The sequence below is a fragment of the Lethenteron reissneri genome, chromosome 36 (assembly GCF_015708825.2).
Source record: "Lethenteron reissneri isolate LAM-NWPU_2019-01 chromosome 36, ASM1570882v1, whole genome shotgun sequence".
NCBI lineage: Eukaryota > Metazoa > Chordata > Hyperoartia > Petromyzontiformes > Petromyzontidae > Lethenteron > Lethenteron reissneri.
In genome coordinates, this window is record NC_083814.1 from 9,403,364 (window position 1) to 9,415,679 (window position 12,316).

At 45.3% G+C, this 12,316-nt stretch overlaps 1 protein-coding gene across 3 annotated transcripts in view; it reads left to right on the forward strand.

The window, feature by feature from the left end:
- LOC133351105 (multiple epidermal growth factor-like domains protein 6) overlaps positions 1-12,316 on the forward strand; it is a 117,043-nt gene that overhangs the window by 2,056 nt on the left and 102,671 nt on the right. The window lies entirely within an intron of this gene.

The window sequence follows — 12,316 nt, forward strand, 5'->3', positions numbered from 1 at the left end:
TTCTTCATTTGCTGGAGTTTGAGCAATCACGCGGTGTTGTTTGCTCGAGGGAAATGTTAGTTAATATTCCTTTGATGTCGCCGGTAAAATTGGGCTAAATTATTGTCGGCTGCTTTCTCAGACGGCCTAAAATTGCTGCATAAAAAACAATAATAATGTATGAGTCATGAATGCATTTTAATTTCACTCATTAATAACGCGGCTTGATAATTTCTCGTGATTAAACACATTATTTGATGCTGCTGCATTGCAGTAGTGCACAAGCACAATTAATAAAAACTTGACACATTCGTCAATAACAACGTGTACAATAGGTGACGTTTCAGGCAGTGGCCCTTCTTAATAGCACGCCGTACCTCCCTGGCCTCTCTATGTAAAGAATTCGCAAATGCCCTCTTCGTATTGCGATGCCCTCTTTACTGGGGGTGAGTCTTTACTAAAAAAAATCATTGAATGAATTGAATGAATGAAGAGCAGCTATTGCCAGACACATCGCATATTACATTGGCATTGCATGGCACAGTGTCTATTGAGAATAGGTTTTTCCCTTTAATTCTGGCAACAAAACAGGTGTTAAGATGATAATAGGTTTCCCCCTTTTTTCTGGCAACAAAACAGGTGTTAAGATGATAATAGGTTTCCCCCTTTTTTCTGGCAACAAAACAGCTGTGTTAAGATGTTAAAACACCAAACTGAAACCTTTTACAAGGAATCATGTCTGCATTAACCACAATACTTGTGGTCAAAATGCAAACAAAAAAACATACTCTGATAATATATGCATTGTCTTTTAAACTGATTGTTCCACACCAGAGACAGCTTTCTTTTGAGCCTAGTCTCAAACGGTGTTAAACCAGAGGATGCCAAAAGGCGTACAGCACAAAGACAAGCATTATCAGAGATATGAGAGCTCGGGCTGAGCAACTACATCATGGGACCTCCTTTGCCAGTGTCTATTTTTAAATGAAGATTTGAGAACGTAAACATGCTTTCAATATATGCATGACACTTTGCACATGCATTATCTCATCTCACGAATAATTTTTTTGCTCAGTTTCACTTGATCTTCCGACACACACACACACACACAACCTGATGGTAATGCAGGCAACTGCACCACTTTACGAGCCTTCATTATTCAACTCACGAGCCTGGCATTGCACGTTCTTGCGCGCTCACGTGTGTCTTCAGCTATTGCCAGTGGCATTACAGCAGAGCTCCTGCGAGTGGCTAAATAGCTTGTGGTGCAGCTTAAAATTTGTTTTTATCATTGTTTAAAATGTGATGTAAAAAAAGACACCAGGCAAATTATTTTTTGGAAACACTTTCTTTTCTCCATGAAGTCTATATAATGTTTCCAGCCACCAACCCAAGTTATCGGAACTAAATTCCCAGCCAATTGTGTGGTCGCGCAGGCCAGCAAAGTGAATGATGGTCAAACATCGCCCTTGACAGATTGACCGACATGACATGGGGAAGCCGTAATTCAGCAGTGGATTAACAACGGGCTGTACGTTCATGTTATTTTTATTATGACTATTGTAATACAGTATTACATTTGCAAACGTGCGTGAAACTCTGCTCATAACACTGCGACATTCGATATGTATTTACGCACTCAATGTAGCCACGGAAACACTTTTCCAAACACATGCTTGGCTTGATGTATGTGCATGACTGTGTGGGGAGCAGTAGCGGTTAGCGCGCTGCGCTACGAACCCGGCCAGTGACGATTATCTGAACCGGTCCTGGGCCTTCCCTAGGTCGACTCAGACTCAAATGAATACCTGGTACATTGTGTAAACATCGCCACTAGGGAGACAAAGGCGGCTGGTTGTGGTGCTGGCCACTCACACCTCTTGTGTGCCGTGCCGGCTTTCATATGTACTCCCTAAATGCACTTGCCCCTAAAAGTATGTTAAGGCTATACAGGGGATCTTTGTCTTATGGCTTCTGTACATCTCTTGAGTGAGTGAGTGTAGTGAGAGCCCAGACAGGTCAATAGCCCTGACTCATCCTCTTGTCACGTGTTTTTTTAAAACTAAGGATAGCATCTCACTCTTCTGTGTGGCCCATGTGGCAGTTACTCAACCCTCGTATGTGAATGCACGTAAGATGTACTGTGGAGTTATGGGGGGGGGGGGGGGGGAAACAGAGCCATCAATTATCAAATCATTAGCGTGTTACATTTTGAATTGATAGGTCGGATTCATATTCTTAGGTTTTTTCGGTAAAGTCACGTAGGTAAAAAAAAATTAAATGAATAAAAGTAAAATAAAAAATAAAATAAAAATCACGACGTTTCGGAGGCAACACAAGCTTCCGTCTTCAGGTGGAACCGTCACAGCACGACTGCTTAAGTAACAAAAAAAAATACCTACGTGACTTTACCGAAAAAACATAAGAATATGAATCCTTACAGTCACGAAAGCTTCAAATCTAGAAATGATAGGTCGGAGTTTTTTTCTTTTTGCCATACAAGTGCCAGCACGTGAGTGTTTCGCAGTTGCAAGACACTTTTGAGTGTGGATTTTATTATCGCATGAATCATTACGTTCGTTTTTTTAATCAAAAGGCGTGTTCACCTGAACTGATGACACACAACCTGATGGCAATGTTGACTTGTGCAGGATGTTACGAGCTGCAACATTGCCAGGCATCGCTATGGCAAGCTCACGTGCCATGAGCAATCGTTTGCGAATCTAAACAAGCTCCGATAAAAACACATATATTAGCACGTATTTTATTTTTGCAAATCGTAGATTCACGAGCCTTGTCCCCTAAGGATGCTAGCACATGGCGACTGCTCGTAAAATTCCGGTCTCAAGATTGTTTTGCACGTGCGGAATGAAAACCGAAGTACGGTCCAACGCCACGTATCTGACCGATATGTTATCCACCGGGACCAATTAACCCACCCACACCCCAAGTGCAGCATTTGTGCCCAGGTGTAAATTGTCATCTCCGAAAGGTGTTCACGACATCTGACCTGTTCACACCTCGCGATACCGCCCAGCAAGCAGAGGTCGCAAACGGGTTTTGATTCCTTACCCGTACCCATACCCGGCCGTGCCTGGGTCGCAAACGGGTACCTGTACCCGGCCGTACCCGTACCCTACCCGTACCCGACCGGGTACGGGTAAGGAATCAAAACCCGTTTGCGGCCGGGGACGGGTAGGGTACGGGTATCGGGTACCCGATTGCGACCTCTGGGATGAAGCCATGTTGCAGGCGCGGGTGGGTTGATTCTAGGAACTTGAATTGTGAGAATAGACAAGACGTTGAGAAATGAGTGACAAACGGTTACTCACCAGTGACTCACGGTCTACCCGTACCCGTACCCGGCCGCACCAGGGTCGCAAACGGGTACCCGTAACCGTACTCGGCCGGGTACGGGTAGCCGGGTATCGGGTAGGGTACGGGCATCGGGTACCCGGTTGCGACCTCTGCGCAGCGAGTCGAGGAAGGGACAAACCGCCAAAGGTCCCACACAGAAACCCGCTTGCTGTACTGCCATCTCCTGGCCACTTTGCGGGCCAGTGAGTCTGGTTTGTTTCGACATCATCTCCCTTACCCTTCGCATCTTCTCTCTTAAGCGCCGGGTTCCAGGCACGCCACCCCCGATGCTACATTTGGCAGTCGCAGTTTTTCCCTTATTCTTCGCGAGGGCTACGTTCCGGAGATGCTCGCGAATTGCAAATTTCGCGGCCTACGGAAACCTCTCTTTTTTACGAATTACTTTAAATAAATACGTCAATACGCGTTCACTCTCTTTTATTTTACAATCAGTGGAAACAAGAAGATGCTCGGTGTATTCGGCACTTTGCTTCGTTCATCATTTCGTAATTTTTTTATTTAGCTTTATGTAAAACCCCCACCTCTCGCTCACTCTCTCGCTCACTCTCTCGCTCACTCTCTCGTTCTCTCGTTTAGCTTTCACGCTCATTATTCTCTCTCTCGATGCACTCGTGTAGATTTCCAGATGCGATTCGTGGAGAGCCCAAAATCGCGAATAGCAAGTTCGTGGAATAAGGCGGGAATACTATACACGTGGTAAATAGAAATAAAACACATCGTCATCACCATCTCTTGTTTACCCTGCGCCTCCCATGCGGTGTCTCTTAGGGCGCCAGAATAGTCCACGAGCCCAGACCAGAAATTCTAGATTTGAAGTTTTCGGTGTGTTGCTTCCTAAACGTCGTGATTTAATTTATTTGTTTTCATTTTAATTTAATTTATTTTTTATATTTTTTACCGACGTGACTTTACCGAAAAAACCAAAGAGTACAGACCAGAGATGTTCCACTTGTCAGTGCCACCTCGGGTGTCACAACTGATGTTGGGTTCCGATCTCTCTATGTGGCCAGTGGCAGTGAATTATGCGATAACCACTTGAAATGAGTGGGTCTATCAAGTAATTAATTGTTGTTAGCCGCGTAAATATATCTGTATAAATTACGATTTTGCGACTTTAGGTGGTACTAAAAAGGGGCATTTTAAATAATAACTCAGGAAAGAAGTGGGTGCCGACCAAATACTATGTTTACAAACAAAGCAGCATATACGATGTACACAACAAAAGAGAATAAACAACTTTGGAAAGCTAAACTACCCAATTACAATTGTGACCACTGCCACTGCGATGTGTTACATTAACACCATTTAGTTTCAAAGCTCTGGGGGTGGGGGGGGGCAGAATAAAATAAATTCCTCTTCCCCATACATGTCTCTGTACATACAAAAAAACTAATATGAGCAGTATTTTTTCATGAAACTCATCGGCCACACGACTTTCACGTTATCATCAGCACTGCATCAACACAAAGCAAACTCTGCTCTCGTTTCGACACCCCGGGTATCCCCCCCAATCAACAGATTCCAAGAACACAGGATGAGATGTTACTATCCAGTGTGCAAGCACTTCCAAGAGTTCATCAACAGTGAGCCTGGTGAAATTTGGGGAGCGCATCGTCAGTAGTGAACCTTTGGTTCCGAGGGTGTTTCGGCCTTTCATACTATACACCCTCCCCAAAGGCGGCCAGCGACAGAGTGATCAATCCTACGCTAGCGTCCCATTCCCAATTAGTCATAGGAGTTGCCTTGTTGTTGATAACCAACATCCCATGGGACTATGCATGGCAGGGTCAGTCATGCCCGAACCAACAACTGGGCCTATACTTTGCTAAGCTATTCGCTGAGCAATGTCTAAGCAGAAGTGGAGCTCCCTAAGAAAATGTATGACACAACTGGTCTTTGTCTAAAACAACACGAACAGCTGGTTGGGATTAAAGCACACCTGGCTTGACGAGGCAGCAGTCGCTGCTGGGAGCATGCAGCGTAGACGCATTTGTCCGAGTTCATTGTCGTGAGTTTGAAGGCATTCTTGAAGGCACCCGGAGCTTGTATCGTGAAGCTAAACACTCCCCCCCCCCCCCCCACAGCAAATGTTATTCATTTGACTGAAGTGGTCGGGCATATATCATCATCATCAGAGCTAGCTTCTTGCGATCACAACCATACGCTCGTACGTATGTATTTATGCGTGTGTGTGTCATATTATGGGGAGCAGTAGTGTTACTGTTAGCGCACTGCACTACGAACTCGGTGACCCAAGTTCGATTCCCGCTCACGGCCAACACCAGCGATGATTCTCTGAACCGGACCTGGACCTCCCCTAGGTCGACTGAGCCTTAAACAAGTTTCTCGTGCGGTGTGGAAACATCGCCAAAGGCGGCCCGGGCGCGGTGCTGGCCACCCGCCCTCCTCGTGTGCCGTGCCGGCCTTCATAAGTGCTCGCTAACAGCACTCGCCCCAACAGTCTGTTAAGGATATACGGGATAAAGCCTACGTGTTAAACTACACATGGTATCTTTGTATTTGTGGCATGCAAGCTTGCAATTAGAAGGTTGCGAGTTCAAATTCTGATTTGGGGTTGACTCAGCCCATGATCTCTCTGAGGTCGATAAAACAAGTAGCACTTTGTTGCGGAAATCAACATTGATTGTTGTCCTATGTGGATTCTCGCCCCCCGCCATAGGAATGTGGAATTGGCTCATGGATTGGAAGAGGAGATGAGCACTGCCGCAATGCTCGCTTTGAGGAGGAAATCACTTTGACTTGACCTTTTGAAATAATAAGATACCAGGTAAATAAATAAAAATGGACAAGTCTATGTCCAGTGAAGTTAAACAGATACTGTCTCGATTTAAAGCTTTCGTGACTGCAGGGATTCATCTTCTTGGTTCTTTCGGTAAAGTCACGTAGAAGGGAAATAATAAAGTAATAAAAATAAAACATAATAAAATAATTCTCACGACGTTTTGACTACAACGCAGACAGATACAGTCTGTCAACCAATAACACTTCCAGACAAAAGCATTTGTCGAAACGGACCAACTCTGAATCTGGTTTCGACCTTCTGGGCCTCATCAGCACAGCCAAAGGCTGTGTAACCATTGCCGTTGTGTTCCCACGGGATACATCATATGCCATCAATTTAAGCCGATGAGTTGCTCAGAGGGAAAGCTTACATTGTACACAAACACCTCATCGTGCATTTTGGACAATGGTTCTCCATGAGCGAAAATATAAGGCAGCAGTTGATAGTGACAGTGATGGTAAGGGATTGTATCAGGTGCCTTTATAGACAAAGAGCCCCCGTATAGCCTGAACGAGCTTTTGGGGCAAGTGCTGTTAGTGAGCACAGATGAAGGCCGGGTACGGCCTTATTTTATTTTTATTTACCTATTTGAGGCTGAGTCGACCTAGGGGAGGCGCAGAACCGGTTCAGATAATCGTCACTGGTGTTGGCCGTGAGAGAGAATCGAACTCGGTTCACTGAGTTTCTAGCCGAGCGCGCTAACCGCTGCTCTACCGTTCCCCCTATCCTGGCAGCAAGACAAATATTTGATTTGTATTTGATACTCTACTGTGTACATATTCTCTTTGGCTAGCGCAGAAGAGTAGAGGGTGCTCTATGGAGCTCGCTCCTAGTGGGGAGGCTTTTATTGCCAGCAGTGGTGTGGAAAAATAATTGCAGGGCTGCACCTTAACCTATGTATAGATTTAGTATATATATTGCATCACCTTAACATTGAACTCTCGGACTTCAACAAAACAGTGTCAACAAAAAGGGTCGCCGCGAAGCTCCGCGTATTTTTTTTTTATACCGACGAGTAATGAAGATAACCATCCTGGGACGCGCGAGCCACTCCCAGCTGTTGGTCGAATTACAAGCCACCCAGAGACTTTGATCGTGGCGCAAATGCCACGATACGGAATATGATGACTCCCCCCCGCCACCGTAACCGCAGCAGTTGGCGTTGATCATCGGTCTCTTTTCTTGGCGAAATTACAGGGGGGGTAGGAGGACGTGGACACGGGGAAAGCCTCTGAAGCTATCTGATCTCAGAGTGTCTAAATGATCACATCACCACCGTGCAAGCAGTTGCCTGCGGTGAACAATTTTGTTAATGGCTGTGGTTTATTTTTTTTTAAATAAATCACCGCACCCACCTGGCTGCATTGCCTCTGCTCCACGAAGTCACGTGACTGCTTGCGCGAGACGTGTACAGCCGTGGCTCACATCGCGACGGGCATTCGCCCGTGCGTTTACAAAGCCGGTGAAAGCGTTTGAAGCGCCAAACCCAAAAAAATAGCGAATAGAAAAATTAATGAAAGCATTACAAAATAACCGCTCTGACAGGAAATGTCGAGATTTTATTTTTCTTACAGGGCATAGCATGAGTATTTTTTAATTAAAAATATATAACGTTCCCATTTTTTTTTGGGCGGAGGGAGGGGGGGGAATAATGCCCTTATGTGTGTTTTTTTTACTTTGTGCGAAACCCTTGCACGTTTGGAATGTCTTTTGTTGGCTCTGCTAAGGCATATTCATGGCTCCAATTAAGCATTGTGGGAAATGGGGGGCGGGGTGGCGGAGCCGGGACACTTAACCGTGAAGAACACTTAGGCTCGGGCCTATTGTGTGCATCAGGGCTCAATGTATTGACACTCGACCAAATCTCTGTTGATTTTTGCAGCGGCAAAGAAGGGACAAGGCTGCGAGTGGCAGCAGTTGCCCGGCCGTGTTCTATGGAAGGAAGCATACCGTTCTTTTTGTTTGCTTCGTCATGTGTGTATGTATGTTGAACTTCTTTCACACCGTACGTAGACAATGGTTGCTGATCGGAGGTGCGGGGGAAGGACAACAAACTTGCAGGCGAAAATTAGTTCCAAGGAAATTCGTTTTCAAGCTAGATTGCATAGCTCCAATGGCTTCCTAATATCCGTGGGAAGAGCGTTCCAGATGGCCGCAAAGGCGCATCTTTGTTCGATGGCCAGCCAAAAGCCGCTGTTGCAAGGATGGCCGGAGTGCGCGTGATGATGGTTTATGCCCCTTGACGAGACCAGCGAGGTAGCATTGGTCATTAGTGCGAATGAATAACAGAGTTTTTTTGGCAAAGATCTCCGACGCTAAAACATAGAATGGACATTTCGATTTAAAGCTTTCGTGACTGCAGCGATTCATCTTCTTGGTTCTTTCGGTAAAGTCACGTAGAAGGGAAGTAATAAAATAATAAAAATAAAACATAATAAAACAATTCTCACGACGTTTCGGCCACAACGCAAGCAGCCGTCCTCAGGTGAAAACCAGGTCCGTCGAGGCGACAGAGTCTGAATGAAACAGCACACGGGCTTAGAGCATATATATAAGCTGGGCGCATTGACAAAGGAATTTGCATATCAACAGGAATTTAGCATATTTATGGGAAATGCAGGAATGTAATTAGTACTGCATATGCATGTGCATTATGCAGGATGCTGTTAATCCTGCATAATGCACATGCATATGCAGTACTAATTACATTCCTGCATTTCCCATAAATATGCTAAATTCCTGTTGATATGCAAATTCCTTTGTCAATGCGCCCAGCTTATATATATGCTCTAAGCCCGTGTGCTGTTTCATTCAGACTCTGTCGCCTCGACGGACCTGGTTTTCACCTGAGGACGGCTGCTTGCGTTGTGGCCGAAACGTCGTGAGAATTGTTTTATTATGTTTTATTTTTATTATTTTATTACTTCCCTTCTACGTGACTTTACCGAAAGAACCAAGAAGATAGAATGGACACTTCAAAAGCACGTACACATGCACAGCAAATAAACTAAAACCAACGCTGTCTTTTTGTTATATTTTATGGAAATAATAGAAGACGCAACATATTGCCCATTTGACTTTTATTTTTCAGCAGCGACTCTTGAGAGTTTGTGCATTTTTCTCCGCGGTCTCACGGGAATTGTACATTTCTGCTGGATGTAAGTTATGTTTAGGATTCCAGTTTTACCTTTGTTCATTGAAAAAAAAAACGTCTGTTACTAGGAAAACATATTCTTGTGTTCACTTTAAATTCATAATGGGGAAATAAGATTTTACAAAAATCCCAACATTACTGTGATGTTCACTATTTTCTCTGGAAAGCGTCAAAACGCTCCTTTATTACAATTCTTGGCCCGTTTCAATGAATGAGTGTTTGCCGTTTGAGAGCAAAGCCTACAGAATATTTACACGTGTATTATTTTTCTCACATTGTTGATACCCTTGTTTACCGAGGGAAAGCCTCATTGAGTCTCACGATTATTTTTTAGGAGGTTCTCTGCCAAATTATGAAGGGTGTTAACACAACTATCTGTGCAGATAGTTTCAAGAATCCGTGGCTGTACTGTACTCACATCTCCTGGCCATCTTGCAGATGAAAAATGACATACTGTATATATATATTTTTCTGTCAGTCATGGTGAACATCGCAAACCACATTAACGTCAACAACGACACGAGAGAGCACGACAAACACTGTCAAGGATAGAGAACACGCACCGGAAACAACACCCCAGAGGACACAACGCTCAACACGATTCAGGGAACGGAGGTGACCACAACATTAAGCAAGTGGGACGATAGTAAAAACACATTCCTGCGGAGGGAGCTGGTAGGAACGTTGGGTTGCTCGGTCAATGGCCAGGGTCAACGGCGGCGTGGTGTATTCCGCAAATATGCCCGACTGTGGGGGCGGGCACAAGCCGGCGTGAGTAGGTTAAACGTTGAGTTTTATAAGGGCACCAGCCCCTCCCCACCCAGCCCCACCCCTCCCACCCCCCACCCAGCCCCACCCTCCCCACCCCGCCCCTCCCCACCCTCCCCTCCCCACCCAGCCCCTCCCTCACCACCCAGCCCCTCCCTGCACGACGGACACAATTATCCCCTGTTGGCTGGTGTAACCAGGAGGTTCCTACCAGTACAAAACACTTGAGCTCTTGCCATCAGAGAATCCAACAACAACTGGTCCTCTACTCAAGTACTTCCATGACCAGGCTCAACCTGTTTGACTTCTGGCATCTTACGAGATTGCCCACACTCAGGGCGCTTTAGCCATATTCAAGGTGGATATGAAAATAATTATCGACGGCTGTGTTCGTCCATATATCGCAAGGATGCGGCTCCGTTATTAAGAGCTGTGAAGTGCATTATATTTAGCGTTTAACCGTTGTGCAATCGTGGTGAAGAATGGTTAAACATTCCCCATGGCAGCATGACATGGGGACACCTTTGTCTAACAGTCGATTAACAAAGGTGCTGTCGATCATTATTATTGTTGTGTGGGTTTTCTCCTGGGCTTTGTGCTGTCTCTCTCACCACACAAAAAGCAACTCAATAAGGAACTGAACTATGAACTATTTTTTTATTTGACCAGGTAAGGCCCACTGAGCTATCTAGCTCTTTTTTCAAAAGCGACCTGACCACACATTGATAGCTCAACGAAGTGGCTCATCACGTGGAAATGTATAGCAGCCAAATATTCTAAATGCATGTTAATTCTACATGTGGAGGGAAAAACCGGAGGACCCGGAGAAAAACCACGCGACCACAGTGAGACAAACTCCAAATATACAGCAGGCGTCAGGTTCGGGATCGAATCCACGATCTCCAGACGAGGTAGTTAACATCTCGCCACCACAACTGAAAAAACATCCCGAGCAGGATGAATTCAAAACATGTGCTCTATTCTCCGCGATGTTTTCCCGGATAACAACATTACAATCGCGAGTTTCCCCTGTGAACACTTTGAAATATGAATTGCAGTGAAGTGCTATATGGTCAAATGACCCCCATGACTGAAGTGGCACTGGGGGAAGCTTTTCATACAGCAGTGGATTGACCAAGGGCTTTTACAGGTTAGAAGTACACATAATTTTGACTCTGCCCATTTTCTTCTTTCGTATAACCTATGGAGAGCAACAGGGATTCAATTGTAAGTCATTCAGCCATTCTATCGCTTTGTCTGAGAGTTGGTGACTTGCAGATACACCTGCTTCAAATTTATGTTTCGAGCGGCGCGAAGTTATCTGATCCACGGTTTACATTTTCTCAGTTCCTGCTTTACGTGTCAGCTGTCTCTGTCTGGAATTGAACCTGGCGTGTGTTTGGGGTCGTGGGTACGTCTGCCTTGCCGGTCTCTGGCTCCCTCCCTGCCCCCGCCCGCACCCCCACTCCCACATTAAATCTAATTATGTTGACTGTCGCAGTCCAATAAGAATGCATTGCCATGTAATGAGCTGATTATATATTTTTTTAATACCATTATTGAGCAGGGCAGCCACAAAGTTCGTGATTGCAAACGTATGGGGCCTTCCGAGTTTGCTCCCATTAGCGGGTGATCTGTGCCTTGCTTCAGCCGGGTGACTGTGCCATCGTAAGCAACACCAGGCATGTGACCCATACGGATGCACTCTTCCGTCTGAACTCACTCAGAGCGCCCTATTACAAAAACATGTTTTATTACCCCATAGGCGCGGACAAAATGAAAACCTCCCGTATTGCGTCAACAACAATAACGCAGAATTTGCACAACAGCGAAATACAGTCTCCCATACTGCAGACGTCATTGTAAACGTTCATTAAACGAAAGTTGCTGATAGAGGTTGTGGAGTCAATTTCAAGTCAAGAGTGATTTCCTGCTCCATTGAGCATTGAGGCGGTGCTTCTCTTCTGTGTACTGACCTTGAGCCAGTGGTGGATATTCCACGTTCCTAAGACGGGGGCGAGTCTATCCAGAGGACTTCCCCAAAAAGTGGAACTTATTTGTGTTTGTACCAACCGTATTTATCGCTACCAACCCGCTGTTGACGGCTGAGTCAACGGCCAAAAGCAGGATTTGAACTCATAAAGTTTGGACATTGCGAGCCATTACTCTGGACCGCTGGGCCAATTGCACTGAATTAATGATAACCACACTTGTGTGTGGACAGTAAAGTTATG